This window comes from Eutrigla gurnardus (genome assembly GCF_963514095.1).
Source record: "Eutrigla gurnardus genome assembly, chromosome: 11".
In the NCBI taxonomy this organism is placed as follows: Eukaryota; Metazoa; Chordata; class Actinopteri; order Perciformes; family Triglidae; genus Eutrigla; species Eutrigla gurnardus.
In genome coordinates this window covers 13,850,944-13,875,396 of record NC_139925.1, presented here as the reverse complement: position 1 = coordinate 13,875,396, position 24,453 = coordinate 13,850,944, and the positions used below count along the sequence as shown (strand labels likewise).

Sequence of the window (24,453 nt, the reverse complement as noted above, 5' to 3'; positions counted from 1 at the left end):
CACAGCCTATAGGCTAACAAGGCAAAGTCCAGAAAGAATTTTCAAGCTCTAATTGAAAAATTACTTTGGCCACATACACAATTGAAATGTAAGGAATATACATCTGCAGTGTAAAGCAGTCAAAAAGTGATCTTTTGGATTTCATTTGATATTCAGCACTATTCTCCAGAATTTATATTATTAAAGTTACATCAGAAATATACAGCAACTGCAAATCCATGCATGACTATCCTGCTGGTGTCTTTCCTTCCATCTCCTTCTGGTCTCTGCCTTTCTTTGTGGTCACTGTTCCTCCCCGATGTTATTTGCACCTGTGATACATGCTGTGTCGGTCCTCCCAGTGTTGGCACTATCTTGGCAGTCCTTGATGCAGAACCAATAACACAGAAAGTGTGATCATAAACACATCAGGATCCTGGCACGGTGGAAAAGCGGTACTAATGCACACACTCGCACACACATACATATATGGCCTGTCTACATGCACTGAATGTATCTGTGACCTTTTCATCAAGGTTATTTTTTGAGCAATCAAGATTTTGTCCTTGCAACGTTATTGGTCCCCATTCTGGGACTGTCCTGACATATCATGGTCCCCAGTAAGTAGAGAAAACAGAACACACAGCTTTAAAATAGACTTTCAGCCAGCTCTATACACAGATGCTATACTTCAAGCATTTATTTATCAATTAAATTACCCATAAAACTATTATAAAACAGTTATTATATTCAATTTGGTGGGATTTTATTTTTCTCACATATTGTACTTCCTTGTTTGTTCATTACTGCTGTCACCATAAGAACAGGTTTATTTTCCTCACAAAGAGAACGTCCTTGTTTTTCTGAATTTATGGTCATGGTTGAAGAAGCGGAGGAGGGGATTTTGTTGCACCACCTTAAAGGTGTTTCATTCACTGTGCATGTTTTATTTGATGATTTAGATTTTTCTTTCTGCTGCATACTGGTGTTACAACCTTAACAAAATGTCTCAGGCACAAGGTAATTAACGTAAAATAAATGACCCAAAACCGTTGCAAAATAATTGAATCACCACAACAACAACAAAGAGGAACAACTGCTGGAACCCAATAAGGGTAAACATTAATAAACGTTTTACACAGGGATAGACCAACTAGATATGCAGGTCCTCTGATTAGGTAATGATGATCAGGTGTGAGTGATCAAGCAGGAGGGGTGTGGCCGACTTGAAACACCAAACTCACTTTTAAAAAGACGCTGTAAGGAAATCTGTGGATGTAAGCATGTTTTTAGAGCCTGCTTTAGCCTTTGAGGGTCTTTGAGGGTGTTGAAGATGACAACAAAGTTGGAAATTACAAAATAACTAGTACGCTCTTTTATCAGGGGACCAGCCTCCAATTCAGAGTTAGTTTGAGGCTACTTGTAATATTTTATTAATTGATGACTGTACATTATAGTTGGTGCTGATGCATCCTGCTTGGCTACAGGGAATGTTAGGTGCCTTTTGTTCCTGTGTTCTGGCTTCAGACTTTGTTATATTGTTGGGCGTTCTATTCCAGTTATTCCACTCTCTTGGGCATTTGGTTTTATTAAACTGAAAAACAAATGCAAATCTACTAGTGTTTTATTTCCATATTTGAGGCTCAGAAGTAGATATGTCTACTTTGGTTATTCCTAATCTAATCTACTTTTTTAATCAACTGAAGTTGGAGCTATTTTTCATCTTTTTTATAATAAAATCTCTATCCAAAGGATGGGTGCTTTTCTGGGAATTATTTGATCAAGAACCATACTGAAAAAACCTTGTACACTGAAGCGAGAAGCCTATTTTAAGATATTGAGCGAAGTAGACACCTCCTGGCTGTGTTCAAAAGTTGAGTTCTGAGTTTCTCCACATTGGTAGGAAATATAGTGTCATCTATACTGGCTTTAAGATAGCATCTTCACATAACCTCTGTTAGCAGAGGGAAAGAAAGAGGCAGAATAAATTGTAGAGTGAGAATAACTTATATTTTCTGTTGTTTCCTTCTTCCTCTCTATCTTCTCCACACTTCTCTATTGTTATCACCAGGGATATGATAAAAAGCCTGTCTGTTTCGCATGTTTATTTTGATATGTTTATGGGTAACTGGAAAAATACGCTCAGCTTAGCTATGAGACATTTTTCTTCCAAGGTCATGTTGTTTACTATGATATTATACATACCTCATACATTCATTTTGCATCAGTGCATCATTTATCAATGAACTGTCAGCAGGGGCCAATGCTTAGGTTCAGTATTAAATGTTATGAATATTGCTGATTGATGACAATATATACTATGTTTATTGCATTGCACGCACAGTGGCTTTATACCTTAAAAAAATAAGGACTTAAGTGATCCTTTGATTCCTTCTAGCGCCGCCATGAAGTTGACATTTGTAGTTTTGTGTGAAATGTCTCAAACTGGATGGATTGACATGTGGTACACTCATGTAATATCTTTCATGATCCCTTAAACTTTTGTCTAAAATGTTCATCAGATCAATTTAATATTTTCATAAAAAATGTTTTGCCTCAAACTCAGCTGTACTTGTTTAGTGCTATTTAATGTTGGCATGCTGCCATGCTTAACTAAGCCGGTGAACATGGTAAACATTGTGCTGCATTCACACAGCAGAATGTAGATGACAGATGGACATCATCTTCTAGATGGCACTGTAAAAACAAACGGACGCAAACAGATGTATATGTTGCTATGGTGATGAATTATAATATATTAAATAAAATGATTTCTTGGCTACTACTTATGTAATTGCTCTAGTAATGTCAGCTGTCTCGAACTAATGTATTGCACACTTACAACAGCTTTCTCTGGTGTGAGGAATGCTATCCATTGCCAGTTAGCATGTTGATGCAAGCATTGAGCTCAAAGCACCGCTGTGCCTCGGTACAGCCTCACAGAGCAGCTAGCATGGATGTAGCCTCTTAAGGCTATTCTGGTGGGAAAGTGTTTGTCATGATGCATTTTTTTTAATGTCCGTCACTGGCTTGTCTCACGGAGTAAATTCAATTTGATCAAATGTGTCAACACCGACTCCGAGGCACGCACATGAGTTGACATCTGGAATCAATGAATGGATAAATAAAGACAATGCTGGTTTCTTCCTCTATACTCTTCATTTTAAATCTTTTTAAACCTTTTTTTAAATCATTTTCTAGTTTCAAATACAAACAACACGGTTAATGCAGCAATCTGCAGGCACATAAACTCATCATCCATCCCATTACCCACCCATCCACCCACCACACCAATCCCATCCCACCTCCCAGGTTGGCAAGCTGTTCATAATGATGCAAATTACAAAGAAAAATAACGAATTAAAAAAAATAATAATTATTATTATTTGAAAAGGGGAGGATAGAGGAAAGTAAATAGTAGTCAGATTACATTTTGGAAATAAAAGTTGTTTTTAATTGGTGCTGTCTGTCAGCCAGGGGAAGACGGTTTGATTGGCTGCTCTCCTTTCAGCATCTCAGGATGACAGACAGCTGGTTCTGAGGACGGAGACCGAGTGCCCGGGATCACTTAAGCACCAGTCACATCTTGCTTGTGACATGGATACCCAGTTGTCGCTAAAATATAGAAGAATGTCATGTTCATGTTCATGTTCCATGCGATACGGCTGCTGCAGTAGTGTCATGTGTTTGTGTTAAAAGTATACCCTCTAACCTCTTGTAGATTTTGGTTTACATCAGCAAAGATACTGCAGTGTCTGTGGATGTGTCCTCATGAGATAATGAGAAGTGATGAACTGCTTCCCAGTCCATCAAAGCAGTATGATCCAGCATTATCCCATAAGCCTGGCTGGCATGGCTCTGATTAGTCCTGCATGAAGCGCTAATAAGGGTCTAACAATCAAGACCAGATGTGGTCTTACTTCAGAGGGTTGATGAAGGAGGAGGGTATTTATCAGCACTTAACCTGATTGTGTAAGTGCAAAGAGATAAACAGAGTAAATGTGGGTGCTTACAGGTAGACATGCAGACAGACCTGTGCTGTGCGTGTGGGCGGGCAGAACACACGCACACACACTAATTTGCTTTTGCATTGTATCCCTTTATTTGCTTTTGCTTTTCCTGATTATTACACCCTTCCCTTGGATCTCTCTGGGATTTTTAACATCTGGATGCCTCAACGTTCAATTCAGAAGCCGAGCCAAGAATATGCTCGGGAGACAAAAAGGATGAACCTTTGAGGTTCAGCTATGATCCGGTACATATAAGGGTTCAAAACTCAGAAATGTGCTCCGTTTCCATCCATCCTCCCACTTGTTGTTTTTCTATCGCTTGTTTCCTCACCGTCACATTCATTCCTTATCACAGACACGCACATGCGCCCCACGAGTGCTTGCGTTTTAAACTGTATCTCGTAAAAAAAACCCCTGTTGGGTGTCTTTTTTTCCCTGTGAATACTGGAAGATCAGTATTTGACGAACCAGGTGTGTGGTTGGTGAGGAAAGGAGTGGAGCTGGGTCTCAGGGAGGAGAGATAAAGCAGCGTATAGTGAGCGAGTGGTCGGCCCATGGTATAGTGATGCAAATATGTGATTTATGCATTGTGCTGTTGGATGTGGGGAAAGCCCTGTTTTTGTGGCTCGAGGAGGTATTAGTCCAACTGGGTCTGTCAATCCTCTGAGCCATGCTGCCAAGTTATCTCAAGCATGGAAAAGCTTCAGTCTATCCCCGTGTGTTTGCGAGACAATGGATGCCAGCGAACACAGTTCATGGCAGAATTCTGCCGTGAGTTTTGCAGAATATTAATGTTTGACATTCAACTTCATGCGTGTCGTATGTTGATTGTACTCTTGCTGAGTAGCTTACTGGAGGGGGGAGGGGGGTCAAAAGATAATTAGATTTGGTTTCTTTATCTAAAGGGATGTTCCATACCACTGATAGTGATAATTAATTACTTTAGGCCTTGAGCATAATTAAAACCCCTCAATAATCTGACTTTTGTTCTGACTGAATAGCTGCTGCTGCCTGGTGTCAGCTGGGACCTGGAGAAATAGGGCGAAACAGGGAAGTCTGCGACGACGGATTGTGTTTGTCAACTTGGAGACTCTGTTTTGTATGTTTCTCCTCAGTTCAGTCAAGCTCTCATCTCACTTTAATCTGATTCCACTGAGAAGAATACGTGAGATTTTTTGATGAAGGACATGCACGTGTAACACGCATCACAATGAACCGGGCGGCGGCGACAGCGGCTTCTTCGCCTTCGGTCTGACAATGAATGTGGTTATTAAGAAGACTCGAATTATCTGTGTGGCTGATCGGGATGATATGTGAGGCAGTGAGTCACCCCGATGACAGGAAGTGGAAAATTCAGCAAAAGAACTGTTATTAGAAGTACTACTCATTCTCAGTCACCCTGTGGTTTCTGAATTTCCTGAGACTACAGGCCTGTGTTACACACTGGCCTTACGTCTTATCGGTGTAAGACGCATATGTGCTCTGTGAGACGGCGACTTACTCAATTAGAACCTTAACGAATCTGCTACTGAATCAGAGGTGTTAATGTACAGCGTGTGTCCACTCACTCACACCTTATATATTATTTGATTGTGATTACTCTTTGGCACAGCACGGCACAAGCTCTCTCCACAGGCTGTTTACCTCTGACTGATTGCGCTCCCCATGGGTTCGCCATAAATGAAACCCTTAGACTCAAAACTCAGCAAGACTTGAAACATTTTGATGTACTGCAATCCCTAGTTGTGTATCCGTGGATTTCTGTTCATATGAATTTGGATGAGGAGTTTCAAAGCTTGCAGAGAGCAGTAATGAGAAGTATGCAGCCAGCTATTTTGTGTAGCAATCAGAAGTACGAAGAGCTTTCATGGTGAAGAACTGAGAGTCCTGCTGACAGGCCGTATGGCAAATAAGTTCTACAGGGAGACAGTGAGGGACTGGGCCTACTTGTATATTCTGCTAACAACCTGCTAAAGGACATGGTTGACAGTGGCGATGACAAGTCAGGCTGTGATCAAGGTCAGAGCTAATATAAAAATGCAGAATTCTTTGGACATATGGAGATTTCGTTTTTTTTATTCATGTGAATAGAGGGATGAAGAGATGCCGTTAAATGGGAAAATACGGGACTGAAAAAGCTGTTGAGTAGACGCTGGAGGAAAGAGAAATGATTACAAAGGAATGTTGAACCATGAGTGCATTATAATTCAACACTTCATTGGTATTCAGATGCTCTTATCTTATTGCACATGTCAAGGAAGGACACGGACGCAGTCACAAACATACTGAAACCACACGCACACACATGGAGAAATCACCCTGGGGGTCTTAGTTTCTAATTATGTTTTCAGAAGGAAAACAAGCATTCTTTCTTAATTGAAAAACCCTCAAGAAATATCAAAGACTGATGGTGTTCAATGTGTCATCTGCACCCGCATCAAAATATGAGAATACATCTATTCATTTGTGTGCATATTAAAATTCTGGTTATGTTAAAAAAAAATGTGGTAGTGATAGTAACTTGTTAGATGTTTTCCAGCCGTGTTTACCAACGTGAGGTTTGAAAGCTTCCTGAAAGTATGGCTGTAATAATCAGTGGAAATTACTCATGCTGTGAATCAAAAATGTAGGATCAAGCAGACAATATTTTCGGAGTGGAACCCTGAATAACCCTGACTGTGGTTCATATAAAACATTTCATGGTTTGAAGCAGTGATGCAATAAAACATATTATGTTTTTATGCCGTGACTTTCTGAAATGACCAAATATTAAAATAAAATAGAGCCGATCCAGTGGATTTTCAGGCTTTAGTTTTTTGTCTGGTCAAAACTGAATTTCTTTGGTATCTTCCCCATCAAATGCTGTTACTCAAGCACAAACAAGAAGTTCTCAGGAGAATATTACATTTCTGAAACTAGATTCTGATCTAGGATTTTCTGATCAATTGATCAACTGATACAGCTCTAGCCCAGTGTGAATTTAATTTCAAAAGAAAAAAGTCTTTGCAGTTTAGCCTTCGAGATCCTTGATCGTTTATTTCTTTTATGCTGAGTGGGCAGTCAATACCGCAAACGCACTTTTTCTGCCTACGTGTTCATAACAGGGTCCTGCACCTCTTGTCCGGTGGTGCACCTTGTAGATAAAGTGTTTTTCTCTATGAAAACAGCTGAATTTTACTTCCATGTCTGAGTCTTGCGCTGATTGTTTACAGAGCCTTGAATTTCCTCCACACAATAGCAAAGACTTGTTCAGGTTTGACGTAAGTAGAAAGTTATTTCCACTGTTTCCCCGTTATTTCTTTGTAGCGGGAGGTTTTTGCTGACGCTCTTTGACAGTGGGAGTTGGGCGGAAGCGGCCATTATGAAGTGAAAACTGTCTCTGTAGACCAGTGGGCTACTGTGACTTGTTTATCAGTGTGTTCATGCACTTCTGGAGGAATCAGACGGTGTGAAATTGCAGGAAGGTGAATGCTGAGGCTCAGCCTGGAGTGTGTGTTTATCGAGGCCCACAAAGCAGGTGTGCTGGACTAGAACTGCTGACTGGCTTCTCTTTACCATCTTATTATTTAAGATGTGGGAAATAAATCCTGAGACCACACTAACTATGTAACTTGCTTGGACATGCCTGCCACTTTATTCCATTGCATATGTCTCTATTTGCAGGTATAGGGTTTATATAATGCAGTGAACCCTTCTCAACATTGAAATAAAATAAATGTGGCTTTTGTGTCAATATTGCCCTATTCTACCTTGAGTTGACGTCTTTTTCTTCTCTACTTTACATCTTTTCAGAGTATGCAATATTCCTTTAATAGCAGCCAATTAGCAAATATCCACGGGGCTATATGGGGAGCACACAGCACACCCAAAATGAACTCCAAAATGAACGAACCAGATCAGCAAGTGTCTAAACCATCCTTCTCATCTGCTTGCAGCAGTCCCACCGTTATGTAAGCCAACGCACACATGTATACACGAGTGTCCAGATGGAAAGAACTGGTCCTCCAGTCGCAGGATGCAAACAAGCCGCCGATGGGAAAGTACACACAGGCACAGTGTCAAATAGCTTCCAAGGCATAAGGATGACGAGAGCGCTGTAAATGTTGGAGGAAGTCGGCATGATATCCTCCCCGTGTCTCCAACCGTTCTGTTTTCATAGAAATATTGCCTGTGAACGGTGAACAGGAAATGTGGTCCACGGGTCTGCAGTGAGTCTGAGCAGGAAGCTCTGGGGCTCCATTCCACGAGTCCCTGCAGCCAGCCGTAATTGGCTTACACATTCCTCCAAGGATTACCACTCACCCCTTATTTGTGTTTGTAAAAAAAATAATTTATTAAAACGTTTGCTTTGGCTCCTGAAATTACGCTCAGACAAATGTCAAAACACATTCCACTTGCCCCATTTTTATTCCCCTCATAGTGGATGAAATAAACCTGTGAATTCTCAATTTTTCTTGTAGTGTAAGTGTCTGAAGTATATTCTCCATATTTAGACTGCATTTTCATTGCTTTTCTCTTCCTCTTTTCTTCCTCCCCCTTCTCTACTCGCATTTTGAGAGTGCCTCAGCTACAAATCCTTTTTTATAAAAAAAAAAAAAAAAAGAAGAAAAAAAATACATAATTTGTACCTCTTTCGGCTGCTTTATTGTGTGTAAAATGTGTAATTTGCCGGCAGAAAAATGGAAGCACTCTTGTGTTTTAAAATTGCAGCAGAATTATTTCTGGAAACAGACTGCAATTAGACAACAGGACATTGCTTGTGCCAAATGAAATAGTGCAGTGTTTTGTGCCAAATGAAACAGCTTGAAGCTTTGGGTGAAGACAATGTCCCATTATTAGAGTGGAAATAGCACCCACTCTGCTTTCAGGGAGACACAGATGTGAAGCTTAAGGAGGACCCTGACCATTTCTGTTGAGCTTGTATGAAGTTTGTCGTCTTCATCTGCCGGTGTGCGTGTAGAGCTGCTTACAGCTTCCCAGACCTTTCTATGTATGAATGAATGTGGACTTCTTTATTCGCCGGGTGTGCCACCTGCCGGTGCGTCACGGCCGCTCTGGCCAATCCGGACGCAGTGATTGTTCGTGCGCCCTCAGAGATCCCTCGGTGCTCCTCACGTCGTCGTTCAATCTACGTCTCGGTGGCGTTAGAAGACGAGCCCGTGGACCGTTAGCGCCTCAGATTGAGACCAGATTGGACCTGCCGTACTGCTGCTGCGCCAAACGCGGACCCGGGACAAGTCGGACTGGATTGCCATTCCCGCGCCATCTACTTGTCCTGCTGACCCGCGCACTATTGAATGTTATGAGGTAGGTGAAAATGAGACCAAAAGTTTTTTTAATACGCTACTGTGTCACGGCAAAGTGTCTGGTCCGATTCCCGGCTGCGTTATTCTTTTGCCACGTTTTGCGCCGCGCAACGCTGCACTCGGAAGTTGCAGACACAACGGGATATTATCGATTAAGGCTGCGCGTGCTCGCCTCTAAAACGGACGTGCTGTTATGACGACGTGATTGGAAGCAGCCGCGATACATGCGTTTGTTCAAAACGCAAGTTTGGCAAACAAGTGGTGCCGCTGCTCCCCCCGCGGCTCCGCTCAGCATCCCTGCCCAGCCCCTCTGCGCTCTTCAGATGCCTCTCCTCCAATAAGGCTACGTGGCCCCTCAAGCAAATGTGGAAAGTTAATATAAAAAAACAGATCTGTTGAATCCTCCTTCAATGTGAAAGTAAATGGAAAAACAATCAAAAAAGTAATTTTCGATGCGCATTCTCCCTCTTGTACATTTGTTGTAAGAGTGATCAGATATCAAGTATTTGTTGCTGCATTGCTGTGGACAGAGGAGGAAATTAATTGTGTCCTTACATGGCTAGCAGAAGGCTTTCATGATTTGGGGTGACTGTTTATTTATGATGCCCGTAGATGGCAATGTGAAGGAATGTTCCCGCTCAGTGACCTGGGGGTACTTTGACATTGTGCCGGATAATGAGGAAGAGCAGAGGGAATGGCATCTGTGCCATGGTGCAAATATTTTCCTTTTAGTCCACGGGCCCACAGTCATTTATCACAGAAGCCAGAGTGTAAGTTTGACAATACAGTACAATAGCCGTATATGACACCACAGACGACTGGGGGCTGCCCCGATAGTTTAACATTTTAATATGTTGCATGTAACAACACTACCAGCGTGTTTTTATATCAATATATCAACAACGCCATCGTCGGGGAACAGTGGCGTCGAGTCCATGTGTCCCGGTGAGTGCACGGTCTGTTACAAGTCTGTTAAAGGTGGAGCAGGAATGTGTTTAGATGATTATGACTTTCCACTGCCTGCTGAGGGGAGAGACGCAGTGGAGGACATTGGGAGAAAAGAGACACATGAAGGAGAAGATAAGAGGGAGCGAGGGAAAGGTGAACAGCAATAGAGCTTTCACGGCTTGATATATTGTTTGAGCCACGGTCAATATTGGTTGACCAATATTTCCTCAGGCTAGCCTCTCTTGATAGATGGTTTTTGTCATGCACAATGCTACTGCTGTGTTGATCATCATTATGACTTTTCCCAAACGGGGGCCGTGGGCGGGGGAGAAGTACTTTGTGACATTGGTGTAGATTGCTCCAAGGGGGATGAAAATTGTCTTTGCTTTTACCTTCCGCTGTACCTGCGGCTCTGCGTGGGCGGCGCACACAATGGCTTGTTGCCACGGATGCAGGTGCTTTTGGTTTATTAGTCCGAAGCTTGTGAACATGGGTCGATGTTGTTGGAAAAAATAATGCACTCGAGAAGTGAAAGGTTAATTCTCGTTGCTTTTTTGCTCAGGGTAAGATGCAAAGATGAATACACTCATGTCAGAATGGTAAATATGAAGCTACAACCAGCAGATTAGGTTTGCTTAGCATCTAGGCTGGAAGCAGGGGGGAGAAGGCTAGCCAGGCTCTGTCCACTGCCAAATAAATCCACCTAAAAGCACCTCAAATAAATCAGTACCTCACTGATTTATTTGTTAATTCATTACAAAAAAGCCCTAAATTGAACAAGTTGTGGTTCTGGTGGTCAGATATGTTTAGCCTGGAGAAAGCCAGGCTAACTATTAAGCCCGGGCCAGGTTATTTGGGCTGGGCGTCGAGTCAATATGATAATTTATCATCTTTCAGTGGAATCACGTGAATAAATCATATTCCTCCCCACATTGACAAATTTGATAATAGTAAATGAAATGTTTACACTGAGGTGCCTAATTCAATGAGAAAATACTCACATAATAGTCTACAAAATGTTTTTGATAATTTCATGAAGACTGTGTTTACAAAATAACCAGAAAACATGCTATATCTTAATCAATATCGTTATGGAGATATGAAATTTCCTGTATCGGGAGAGAAGATTTTGGCGATATCACACCGCCCCAGTGACAGATGTCTTGGGACACACAGACACTGTTGTGTAATCATTTTAAAAACATAAGAATATGCACTAAGCATGTATTATAAAGTCAAAGAGAGAGATTCAGCCACGTTAAGATCCGGGAATAAAAAGCATCAAACAGTAGGCTATAACCCTCCAGCCACAGCACGCACTGACTGGTACCAATAGACTACTTTTAGAGCAGGCACCAGGAGACAGTGATGGGTATTTTACAGGAGTCAGCTGGCCAAACAGACAGGCTAACTCCCCCATTGGGTTTCATTAGAGCCCGTCTTGATGTTAAAGCCTGTTTTAATCCACTTTCACAGCCATGCAGACCACAACAGAGCAAAGCAGCAGCATCTATCTTTAGACGGCACATGGGCAGAAACTTTTCCACGTCAGTTCGATCATTAAAACAATAACACCAATTCCCTGTAGTTGGTCTTTAAATCTGCAAGCGGAAGTTTTTTATCTCCTTTGCTGATCCTTTTTAAGCTGAAATATATTTTATAGTGCTAATATTTAGATACAACACGTATGAAAGGGCTCAATCATAATTATATTGGTGCCTAATGCAAATACCCTTTTATTGACTGAACTTGAATTTATTGTCGGCTCATGGTTATATCACAAGCAACGATGGCGCCCTGCAGATGCAATGGAGACTTTTATAGCGGAGACAACGTGCGTTAAGCTGACACTCATCAGTCACGGACCTTTACTAGTTGTCATAAGCTGTGTTGGAGTTGCCCCTTATTGGTGGCAATAAGGTGCTCACTTCAGGGCTGTTAACAACTGCTGCTCCGTGTTTACCTGAGGATATTGTGTATGTTCAGCCACACACATCCACACGCACAGAAATCAAGATAATGCAAGTGAGATATAGTTCAAAGGTCAGGTATTGGCCAGGAAGGAAGGGGGATTTACTGAGGCAGAGTGGAGGTCAGGGATGCTATGTACATAGGTTCCTGTAGGTCCTTTAGGTATATAAACTCTCCGGTGGGTTGCACATTTGAATCTGTCAGCCATAACTGTAAACGTTGTGCTGAGAAAGCCCGCATGCTGCCTTCCACACCAGTATTTTCACACAGTTTTCAAAAGTCTAGCAAGCTGGAACGCTCCACTGCACCAGCGATCTTTAGTCGCAGGTTTTCCTTCTGGCTCTTTGAACGTTGTCTTTCTTCCAGCTAAATTTGAAGTAATTTAGTTTCTGTCTCTCATATTTGACTCCCTCTCTCTTTCTCTCCGACCGCCTCACTCCCTTTACTGCTGCTCTCTTGACGAAGCAAAACCTCACTTGAGGGAATTCAGATTCATGTGTAATCTATGACTGCTCTTGTATGCTCTCTGTCTGTGCTTAGCAAGAACATCAATAACAACTTGCCCCCCCATTATTTCCAGTGGATGTCCAGGGGGTTGGATTCCAGGTATAAGAGAGCTGAACCAAAACAAGAGACAGGGCACTAAACAATAGAGAGCGGTGGAGCGCTCTTGAAATAGATACAGCATGAGGCAAAAACTGCTAACGGCGAGTGAATCTGCACCAGCTCCAAGTCATGACTGGTGTAACAATCAGAAAGGGAGAAACCATGATGATTGACTTGGCCCGGTCCGGCCTCTCACGATATGTTTATTTTTCATATTAATGTCGCCATTGATGGCTTGTTTGTTATTCTGAGTTAATGTAGCTTCCCCACTTTGTTGATTACATTAATTTTCCAATATTTTCCTCACATCCACCGTAACTGTCCAACATTGAAAGCTTTTTAAAACCGATCTCTTGACGAACATTTTGAGGTGCTGCGACTTGAGTGTTTAGTCCTGTTAATGAACTCCATCACAGTTGTTGCTAGATTAAAGTGTTAATAACATGGCAATTACCCTCTGTTGACGCATTAGCTCTGGTTTCCCACTGCTCCACAGCTAATGATCCTGAAAGTAGCTAGTACAAGATCATGTTTAGTCACCAGGCTCCTGTAAATATGGGCGATATATGGTCATAAGGGTGGAATACAGGTGGAATATGGGCTTTGGATGTGGAATTAAAGTCGGCAACAAATGTCCCCTGATTCCATCAGGTGAAAAAACGGATACGACAACACCAAATTCAAAGACACCTTTTAAAGTATATAAAAAAATCAAGGTTAAAAACACAATTATGCCATTCCACAATCTTTTCCTTTTTGAATAAACATTGCCTCAATTTTTTTAAGTATAGTTTTCTTTGAATTTGATCGTTTCTTGTTTTCAACATTGACCACCTTCTGCATACTCCTAACAATGCAGCGTTTGTTGTTTTGATTTTCTTTTTATTTCAACAAAAAGACATGTTCTCTGGAGCACAACCATTTATTCATGATGCATGTTCACAATGAACTGAACGTTTTCAGTCATCAAACGTATTGTCTGACACACACTAGGAAGCTGTTTCTCAACGTAGAGGCAACACTATTGACAATGCAATTTGCAGGTATCTGTTATGATTGCAAAGTGACTGTCAGCGGGACTTTTGACTGGATTTTTCAAACTAAAGGAATCTAAAGAATACCACCTACTGTGATGTGTTTTATGCGCTGAATTTGGGTTGAAAAGCAAGTATTGTACACGGAGACGTGATAAAATGAATATTTATGTTTGTTTTATAATTCATAATAAGGAATGATTGTGTTGGTGTAGACAAGCAAACCATCTGTTGTTGATTCAGTAGAACGAAAATGCTTTTTTAAGTCTTGGATGCTGGTTTAAGTTCAGTACATTTGAGTTGTATAGCTCAATGTCACAAATCGCAATTAACCTGATGGGGTTTTACATTCTGTACAGCGTGCGACACCCTCTATCTGTTGAATCTGGAGTCAAATCCCATTAATGGAGATAAATGCCAGAGACCTCAGGAAAAGCGGAGGAGTGATCACTCTCCAATGAGCATACTATCTGATTACATATCACTTAATATGCATAGGGCTGTGTATTGGCAGGAATCTGGTATATGGCTGGGTGATAATTCAGTTTGGTAAATCATTTTTTTAAAATTGGAATTGTGTTGATATGCAATGTTGTCTGAATACAACTTCAATTTCTCAGAAAATCTGGATTCATAAGAATTTAAGCTATGGGAATACCTCAGTTAAAGTAAACCTCATTGCCCTGTATTTGCTTATAGTCCCTGTAACGTCCAACATCATATCCATACTTTCTGTGCAATGCGAACCACTGTCTGCCACAAATCTTTGCTTGTAAAAGATTTGTGATACAGGTGGCATCGCTGCTGAAAGTGGGAGACAGTTTTTTGACTAGAGCAAAAATGTTGCTCTGAATGCCCAGAAATATGGATTCAGGCAAACCTATTTTGTCAGATAAAAAGTTGAGTGCAACATCGCTTGCTGTGTTTGGGAAAGAGGGGAGAGAGGGGCAGAGAAGGTGAACTATGGCACATAAAGTTTCTGCAAGTTATTAATATAAATGTCAATGTTTCAAACGATTCAGTACGTCCCTTGTATGGTTATGATTTGGACTGTGACATTAAAGATAAGAAAATGATGATCTTTTAAATGGGAGTCATTGTTTGAATAGAGGAGACATTTGTCTTACATCGATAAATTCCTTTTTTTAATGTTTAGATATTTTAAATTAAATGTTCACATTGTTTTACACATTGTCACAGTACTCAAGTATATATATATATATATATTTTCATACACCCATAATGCTCAGACACATTTTACATTTACATTTAGGGCATTTAGCAGACGCTTTTGTTCAAAGCGACTTACAATAAGACGCATTCATTTCTTTAGTGAGGATACTTTTTCATCATATTCATTTAAATTAAAATTGAATGTGTTTGAAGTCTAAAGTCTAACGTAAAGTTCCAATTTGATGCTTCTCCGTGCTGAGAATTTATATATTAGGGCTCTGATGTGAAATATTTGGCACATTTCTTCTTTTGTTTTCTCCAGTTTGTCTCCAGCTGACACGCTCTTGCTTTTGTAATACAGCTCATCAAACACAAATCTAGTGAGTCAAATTGTGTGTTAAGCACTCTTCTTCAACACGCACCCTGACTAAATCACATTTTTGTAAATGTTTCATCTCCAAATCATGTCAGAGGTTGGAGTGAGATAGATCTTTGCTCCCTTGATGCCGTCTTCATTTCACACTATTTTAGTTTTTCACTGGAGCATAAAAAGCAGCCATGTCACGAGCACTAGCTTCACTTTATTTTTCAATTCAGGACAAGTGACAGGAATGTAGATATTGTAGACATTACACTGCCTTTAATGTCATTTGATAACACTGCCTATAAAGTAGACATTATAGGCAGCGTCATACTTTAGGTCACAATTTAAAGGGGCCCTATTATGAAAAATCGACTTTTCCATGTTTTTCAACCCTAAAATGGGTCCCTGGGGTGTCAATAAGTCCCCACAGTATCAGAAAAGACCACCATCTCCCTGTTTCACTTTCTCAGTTTGAAAGAAATCCTCCCGATAAACGAACGGTTTGCAGAATGTCCACTAAATGACGTCAGCACCGAATTTTCCTGTGCCTTATATGGGTCATCTCGGCTCATTAGAATCGCTCCACCTGTGTGGTCCCGCCCACATAATCCCCATACCTGTTGGCTGTGTGTTTGTATGTAGTGTGATGTACATACAAACCAGTGGACCAAAATGCCAAAATCAACGGAAAGCGAGTTGGCAGTCCAATTGCTGATATTTACTGGCATCGTCGGAGCATCTACGATGGAAATGTGCGCACACGCGTCCGTAAATGTGTGTTTGTGTGTGAGACGCACTTCACCGACAGGAGCTCTGACAACATGGGTCGCTACAGCTCAGGATATACCTCTAACCTGGGGCTAAAGTTTGGATCAGTACCGACAGTCCGAGAGCCAACCACAGACACTGAAGCGGTAAGTTTCTAAATATTATGTAATATGCCGTGTTACAGTTTACCGTTTCTTTCTTAGCATTGGTGTGTTGCGCTAAAGTTAGCATTGGCGTGTTGCGCTAAAGTTAGCATTGGCGTGTTGCGTTAAAAGCTTCCATTGTATTGATATTGAGGACCGTTAACGTTACGTAGTACTGCGGGGGCCCAAACCAGTAAAATAACGCTAGACATCAGTTTGCTTGGGAACGTTTTGTAGCTTGAATGCGGCAGCAAGAGCAGCTGATCTGTGTTTGTTTACACACCGATGCAAAGACGACGTCACCAAACGTTTGTTTTTGCACCGCTAACGAAGGGATTTTACGAGCTATTGGTGCGTCACCACATCAGTTATAGTGAAATAGTAACGTGTTCCACATTTCAGATGTAGTTGTAAACTCTAACTGTCTGTCTGACAGTCTGTCTGCTTACAGAGCAGCAGCTAACATCAGCGTCCCACACCGACCCACCACAGCTACTGTTGGCACTCACCTGTCTAGGAGGACAGGTAAAGATGTGTAGCCTGACATGTAGCCTACTTGAGATCAGGTTTAACAGCAACTACTAGTAGTCGTGCAGATGTGTATTTCTATTATGTGATATCATGGGTTTCATTCCTCCATACAACTCTGTTACAGCTACTGTGTCCTGCAAGGACTTTGGTGTTGGCACAGCCATGGTTCCAGACCCGTTTCACAACCACTCCAAGGAGACCATCACAGAGAGCTCGCCTGGACCTGGTAGAGGAGGAGGATACTTTGGAGGGCAGCTCTTCCTTGACTTCAGAAGAGCTTGATATGACCCTGCAGAGTCGGCCACAAACAGTTTGCGTTTGTGTTCTGAGATAACTGTGAATTTCAACTGCTGATTAATTTGACAATAAACTCTTTACAGTAATTGTAAAATGTGTCATGGTTAATATTACTGAAGTAATGGTCAGGAAGACTGCATAATATGTTGCATAGAGGGATTTATTTTTATAAAACACAATTGATAAACAAACAACAGACTGCTGTATTCCTCTTACGTGTAAAGCACCATAACCAGCTGTATATTTCATGCGTTTTGGAGAGAGAACATTCAGACAGACAGTTCCAACCAGGATGTCCCACCATGCAAGCCTCTTCCTCCTCCAGCTGCTGCATCCGTCTTCTTACCTAGTGTGAATCATGATAATCGTCATGTTATGTGAATAATAATCTCAACAGACAACTTGGTGTAACAGACAGTAACATTACCTGTGGTGTCTCCATGCAGCAGACGTGTTCAGTGTCTGAAGGCCCACTTAGTCACCTAGATGAATATAGTACAGACTTTGAGCATTTCAACAACAAATCTTGTTAATATGGTAACCTGACTGACTTTGCTGACAAGCTGAGGTAAACCTCATGTTTGACTTTTGTAACAGTAAGTTTAGCACATAATGTTGAGATGGAGCACAATCACGTTTAAAAAACACAGCACACAGCCTATAATTCACAATTCAGCACATAATTCTGGAGGACGACATGATACTGACCAAATCCCGTTCCTTGTATATCTTTATGTGTAGAGGATGACGTTTTTTAATCCCGTTAATGTGATGTAAACAAACTGCCCGCATACAGGACGCTGTTTTCATCGGGTTTTCATCCGTTTAAATATAATGTTACGTCCCCATTTGGAAAACATGCAACAGTGAACTGTCAACAACACGGCACTACTAACGATATTAATTGTTGCCGAAAATAGCTCACAGATACGTTACTTATAGAGCGAAGAACGCAGCATTAGCGTCATTGTGGCTAGCGCTAGCTACGCTAACACACATCGAGTTACCGTCCAAAACGTTACACAGACATGTTAACTAACCATCCAGGTTCGTCCTGCAGCATCCGCGGCGTAGAACTTCTGCAGGAGCTGGTCCTGGTTCTGGGTCGGAGTCCGGTTCGAAGCGGTACGGCTGGACCGCTGTTAGTTTGTAGCGTAGAACCATAACCATGGCAACAAGCTGGACGCGGACAGCACGGGGCGGAGAGACACAACCACTTCCTCAGTAGGAGCGGGGTCAGGGGTCATCTCATTAGCATAAGGCTACACCCCGACAGAATCACCCGTTTGAAAAAGTGGGGTAAAAAAGCTGAAAATGAGGAGTGTGATCCACTCCGAAATACATGTTCCGAATGTTTTTTCCAGTTGAGGAATTCAAAGACCAGGTTTGGAGACATCAATAACTTATATTAACTTGTGGAAAAATAGCATAATAGGGCCCCTTTAAGACATGTTTAAAAACTGTGGCTCACCACTCAGTATCATCTACATACAGCAACGAGCCTCCCCTGCTTTTGTTTTGACACAATCTCTGTTAAAGTGCCTCTGTAACTTAAGAGTGAAGTATAGGCCCCTCTCTTATGTAACACCTGTCACACATTTATAACAGCGGGAGGGATGTTTTTCCAAATCAAAACTTATCACAAACTACTTGTGGAGCAGCATATGGCAGAGGAGGGCCAGGAATGGCTGGCCATTATGTCTGCTGAGAGGATCATAGCTGAGGGTGTCGATAAAGCACGCTGTTGAGGATTTTTACACAATGCCAAGCTCATGGGATGCGGTTTTAAAAAAGTGGGCGAGTGCAGTTTCGAGGGGGATTTGGAGTTGCTGATTGGCCGCTGTGCCAACCTATTAGAGTTAATATCGCTGCTGAGTCGCTGCCAACTGTGTCTCTGATAAGATTTGGGCCGAGCTGCTGTGCTAACCACAAGTATTTCTATAAGCTCTCTTTACAATGTGTGCTGTGGTTCAAACTCCTGCACCTGAGTTCAGTTTAGTGTCTGTCTGGTTGTGCGTTCCCTCTGCTACGGAGGCATGACATGTCAATTTATACGCATTCCTAACAATACTTGATTTGTTATGTTTTTGATTTGATTTTGTGACAAAGTCTGGGAGTCAACATAGTATGCTAGCTGGATAAATCATAAATGTGTCTGTAAAATCAGCCTGTTTGATGCACAGTGTATATTTTGGCACATGTACTACTGTAAGTATGTGTTTTTATGACCCATTCAAAATGTTCATTTAAATCACATTTCTAACATATTAGTACTTCTTAGGAAGCCCGTAAGTAAAATGTATTTTCCCTGGATAGCACTTTATGGGTTCAAATATTGATATTTAATGTTATAGTCATGGCACTATTGGGTTTTCATGATACCGATTCACCTCCTTCTTCAGGCTGAAGCAAGATGTTTGTTCTACGGTAAATGTTGCTTGAAGGCTACCTCTTGTTTTAGCTTTAGGCCTGTCTCCGTAGAATCACCAGCCCAACTTCCCACCACATGTCAAAGTTAGACTGACGTGTTCAAAGTAAAGTCAAATGAAGAACTCTACTTGAAATTTAGAATTCCTTGTTTTTTACCTCTGAAGGAGTTGTACCGGTGACAATTTGCCCCGTTCTCTAAGGGAGTTCAAATCAGCAACTGTCTTTGAGTCTTCCTTCTTCCTCAGTTTGACTGACATTTAAGGAAGAGACAGGGAGTTGTAGGACTTGTACAAGGCGAGGGCGAGCTGTAGAGTGAGCCCTCCGGCTAAACTCTGTAGAGGGAAATTAATCCAAGCCAACAAGACTCGCAGCCTCAAGGCCAGTGAATCAAATCCTCAGCTGACATTTACATGAGTCCAAAGCAACAAAGGGGAATGGAAATAATTTTACTCCAATTTGCTCTTTTGTCACTTGTGTAGAAGTGTGTGGTTCTATACTTTGGGATTCTCCTTGTATGACGGGTTGAAAACCCAGACAGAGTTTGACAAGTGGGACACTTATTTACAATTTTCCCTCTGGGGATTTGAAGTGTTTTATAGGAACACGCAGACAACTGGCAGATTGTAAAGTAGTGCAAGTAAAACTCTCCAAGTCCATCAACCAAATTGATAATCTTGCCTTTAGGCTTGACCAGGCCTATATATTCACAAATGTGCAAAGGAATATTCATCACAACACTATTATGCTGATGCAATACACACCTTTTGAAAAAATTGAGTACTGTGAATAGTGTAAGTAGAAAATATGGGTAAAAAGTCCCAAACAGGTTGCAGTGCGATTCCGCAGCAGATGCATTATGTTTTTTTAGCGAAGTATGAACTAATTAGAATGTGAGGGTCTAAGCTCAAGGCCACTGTGACCTCGCAAAACATACCTTTGGCCATATCTTAATAATTAATATGCTAATTATGACATTTTAACACAAATGTCTAATAGGATGCAGTTTGGAAGTGATGGACAGATATGGATGTAAACTGTCACTTGTTTTTTTGACTTGCAAGAAGGTTCAAGCTTCAACATCGGTGAACTACCAAAACAATTTTGATTTAGTCTCTCGAGTCAAAGCTCCCTGTCATGATCAGGGAATGCCAGCTTTCCCTTGCTGGTGTTTTCATCCCTGCATGTTTTGTGGATGGACCGACGTAAACCTTTAACACCTCCCCGGGGATTACTTCCATTTAGCGGAGTGATGATAATCTCGAGCCCATCACGGGAATGTGTGTAACTTGGCATGGCATGAAAGCTTTGTGGGAGAAGGGCAATGACATGAATCACTGGAGTAGGTTTTTCAGATCGTTCATCTGTATTGTGTTCATCCTTATCAGCTGTGCAAACCCACTGGCAATAACCGGCACCAGCTTTATCGAACAGCTCTGCGAAAGAAAAAAATCGAAAGAAATATTTTTGTAGCCTTCAATTGTAGCCTTCAATTTCAAATCGAGCTCAACAGATTCTGTGTTTTCACAGAAGTGTGGGGGAGATTTGGACTAGGACTAGACAGCCGGAGTACATTAACTTTAGTGGTGTCTTTGGGATAAAAAGCAGGCCAGAAGCAGGAGAGGATGGATGGAATTGCCTGGCATGTCTCCATACAAAAGTTTCTGGCAGGGTACATGGTTGAAAAAAAACTGTTTATTGGCTTCATACCCTCTGTGTTTCTTTGAAATGTAATCATAACCCAAGCTGGGCATATTTATTGCATATACAGGCAACACACTGGTGTTGCGGTGAGCTTGTTATTTATTAATATTTATTCAGCTAAATAAATGGTGTAAACATGAAAATACAATGGTTAAACCAGCTTGATTTATAAAGTCTGGATTCCTGGCAGGCAGCGCCGTTTAAATCTCCTCAAATCGAGGTGGCAAACGAGGACTCGGCGAAGCTGACAGGCGGACGCAGCGAGAGACCATTTTAGTTTCAATTTGGGAATTTCGCTGCTGCAAACAAACCTGCTTGCACTGAGGAGGATGAAGCAGCACAGCTATTTAGCACATTTAACACAAGTACAGCTGAGGATCATGGAAAAAATCATGAAGTGCACAGCTATTCGATCGTAAACTAAGGACCAACAAATTAAAAATTCTTTCTTATGATGGTGGAAAAATCAGGGGGTCACCAAAATGATTACAGGGACCCCACACAGGAAACACTAATCTTGCACCAGAAGAAGAGATGAAGCCGATTGCAACAGATTTCGCTACTTGCTAATTCCCACCTGCACTCCCAGGAGACTTACCTGTGGCCATTGAGACGGAATGCAACAAGCAAGTGTTTAATTTGCTATAAGCAAGTGCCATCACAACAATTGAACAGATTCTACGGTTAAATACGAATTCTGCACAGAGTGGCTTTAAATAATTCAATCTTTCAACCCTGCAGTGGGATCGAGCTAATACCCGAAATGCTGGCAGTGTGTTTACAGATGCGTTAAATCGCCGCGGCTCTTCTCTGCTCACGCGTTCGTGTTCGCAACGATGTTTCATTAAGAAGGCCACATGTTTTCAGTGACCCTCAGTAAACTCCTCAAGTTCTTTCTCAGGCTGTGCCACCGCTTTGTTCCTTCCTCTTTGCCGTTCATGTTTATTTAACCACTGTTTTTGATCCAGATTAGTCTCACTAAAGCTCTTTAAATTAATCTCATTAAATATCTTTTTTCCTCAGAGGAGCGGAGGGCCAGTCAGAGTTTCTAGTCATCTGCCTCATTTTCCTTAAGCTCCCAACATTACATCAGTCACATCCTGCTTAATCCTGAACTGCTGAGAACCACCAGGGGAGCGGCATAATCCTGTGACCTCTTCGCCACCTCCCCATTTATTATTTGTATGTTAGATATCGGGATCCGAGGTGATACCGCAAATTACCAATGATTGACGGTCCTTTGGAGAACAGTCTGAGTCATTTCCCTGTTTTGGTAATGACCCCTTTTATTGTATCTCAGCTTTGGCAGCAAGGTTGAGTGCAGGACTTTGTTCTCCATACATCATAATCAGGATGTGGCAGTGGTTATTTACATTGTTCACAATCCAGTGTTTGGGCTGCTTCCTAACTCCGTGGTTACTTTCCAAACCCTATCTTTTACTAATGTGAAGAAAGTGAGTCATATTACTGCCAAATCGGTGTGTTTAATAACTAATTTCGGTGGAGTTGTGATTAAGACCGCTTTGGCTGTTGAATCAAATGCTTTGTCACTGAACAGTAACATTACCAAGGCTGGAGAAATCCAGATGGTTGAAATACCTCGACTCTTCTCAGCCTCCGCAGCGCCAGGTTTCCCTGCTGAATATATGTCTAAGAGCCCCCGAAGGGTGAAATGAGAAATCTGTCAAAATGCTTAAAACATAGTTGATCAGTTGGTCATAGCGTTCTAATCAGGCTGTTTAATTAATCGGAACAAATTGTCGGGGCAGATGTTTCCGATGCAGCTGTTTACTGGATAACTCTTTAAGTACAGTATGCAGTGCAGGCCTGCAGCTTTGACAGGATGTGCCAATTTAAGCAGTTTTCTACTTTAATGCTTCCTGTAGAAACCTGTCAAACAGGCTCACCAGCATACTTGGGCGTCTGACCCTCCTTCCGACATTCGGACAATACGCTGTAGTGTCCTAATTCATTGAGCGATACTTTGACATGGTGTATAAGAGAGGGGAGCTTTTATATCAATCCATTTGTCTCATTGTGAAACGGTTTAAATGGGCATGAAAAAGATGAAATGCCAATTTGCGTCGCAGACAACGTTCTGCCCTTGGAGCTGTTAGTCGCTTTATTTTGGTTTTGCTGAACAAATGGGAAAAGGCGCCACTATCGCCAGGGCATAAACATTTTCAGCTTTGTTATGTTAAGTTTGTTATCATTTCTATTATGTTGTGTTGTTATTGAATCAAGTGTGTCCCTATTAGGAGTTTTTTGGGGGTCTTTGATTTTAATAAATCCCTCACTGCAGGGGAATGAATTGAAAAATCCCTCGTCTTTTAGCGAGGGCAGAATTTATTTGCTCGTAGAGTGCTGCTGGGGCTACTCTAGTATTTATTGACAGCATTTACTGTGATAAGTATACACTATAAAGACTTGGCTTTAACCCCCCAATCCCTTTACTGCCGTTATCGGAGCCTTGCCCTTCGACCGTTCAGGCGTGTTCACGTTCAAAGCAACCATTAGTCAGTGACAGGATAGGACAGGGCCCAACCAAGCACAAGGCTCGTCTCAACAGAGAGGTCATTTGATCTCTGCTCCTGCTCCATCCATCAGAATGACATATGCAGATGCTCGCTGTACATGCATATTACCAATAGACATCAGCGGCTGTATGGTTATTTCATAAGGAACTTCACCTCTCTGGCATTTGAAAAATTATAGCATCTGTTGATGAGTCATTTCATTTTGATGAAATTAAATGTTAAGCGTACACTAACAATAGGTATGTGGTGCACTGCAGATTTGAAAACATTTCATATTACGTTTGCTCGACTCAAGCATGAATCGGACTTAATTGAATAATTCACACATGCTATTCCTTTGGGTCGTGACAAAGATAGAGAGGGAAGGCAGAATGGGAAAGGTACAGGGAAGGGATGATATAACGTTTGTGAACTTGAATAACACGCTCCCTAAAATAGAAACTAGGGAAGCAAGACTCTAATCTGTGATACTCGGCTGAATTGAAAGCCTTGAGGTGATCCGTGGACACAGGAGGTTTGGAGACTCGAATGTGACAACCTAAAAAAAGAGCTTTGGTGTTATAGTTGTGTCACAAGTTAAAGAAACTAGACAGTTGTATCATCTGTTGAGACGTAAACTGCCCCAAAACTCATCATCAGTGAAAACAGGCAGTAT

The 24,453-nt window shown here is 41.5% G+C and overlaps 1 protein-coding gene across 2 annotated transcripts in view; it reads left to right on the top strand.

Moving 5' to 3' along the window:
• Nucleotides 1-311: 311 nt before the first annotated feature.
• chrm3a (cholinergic receptor, muscarinic 3a) overlaps nucleotides 312-24,453 on the top strand; it is an 83,638-nt gene continuing 59,496 nt past the window's right edge. Inside the window, exon 1 of one of the 2 annotated variants that reach the window (XM_084020650.1) lies at nucleotides 312-434. The gene's annotated coding sequence lies outside the window, so the exon portion shown is untranslated. Of the gene's footprint in view, nucleotides 435-9,013; nucleotides 9,297-24,453 lie in introns of those variants that run through there. The other variant, XM_084020649.1, reaches the window with a different exon arrangement.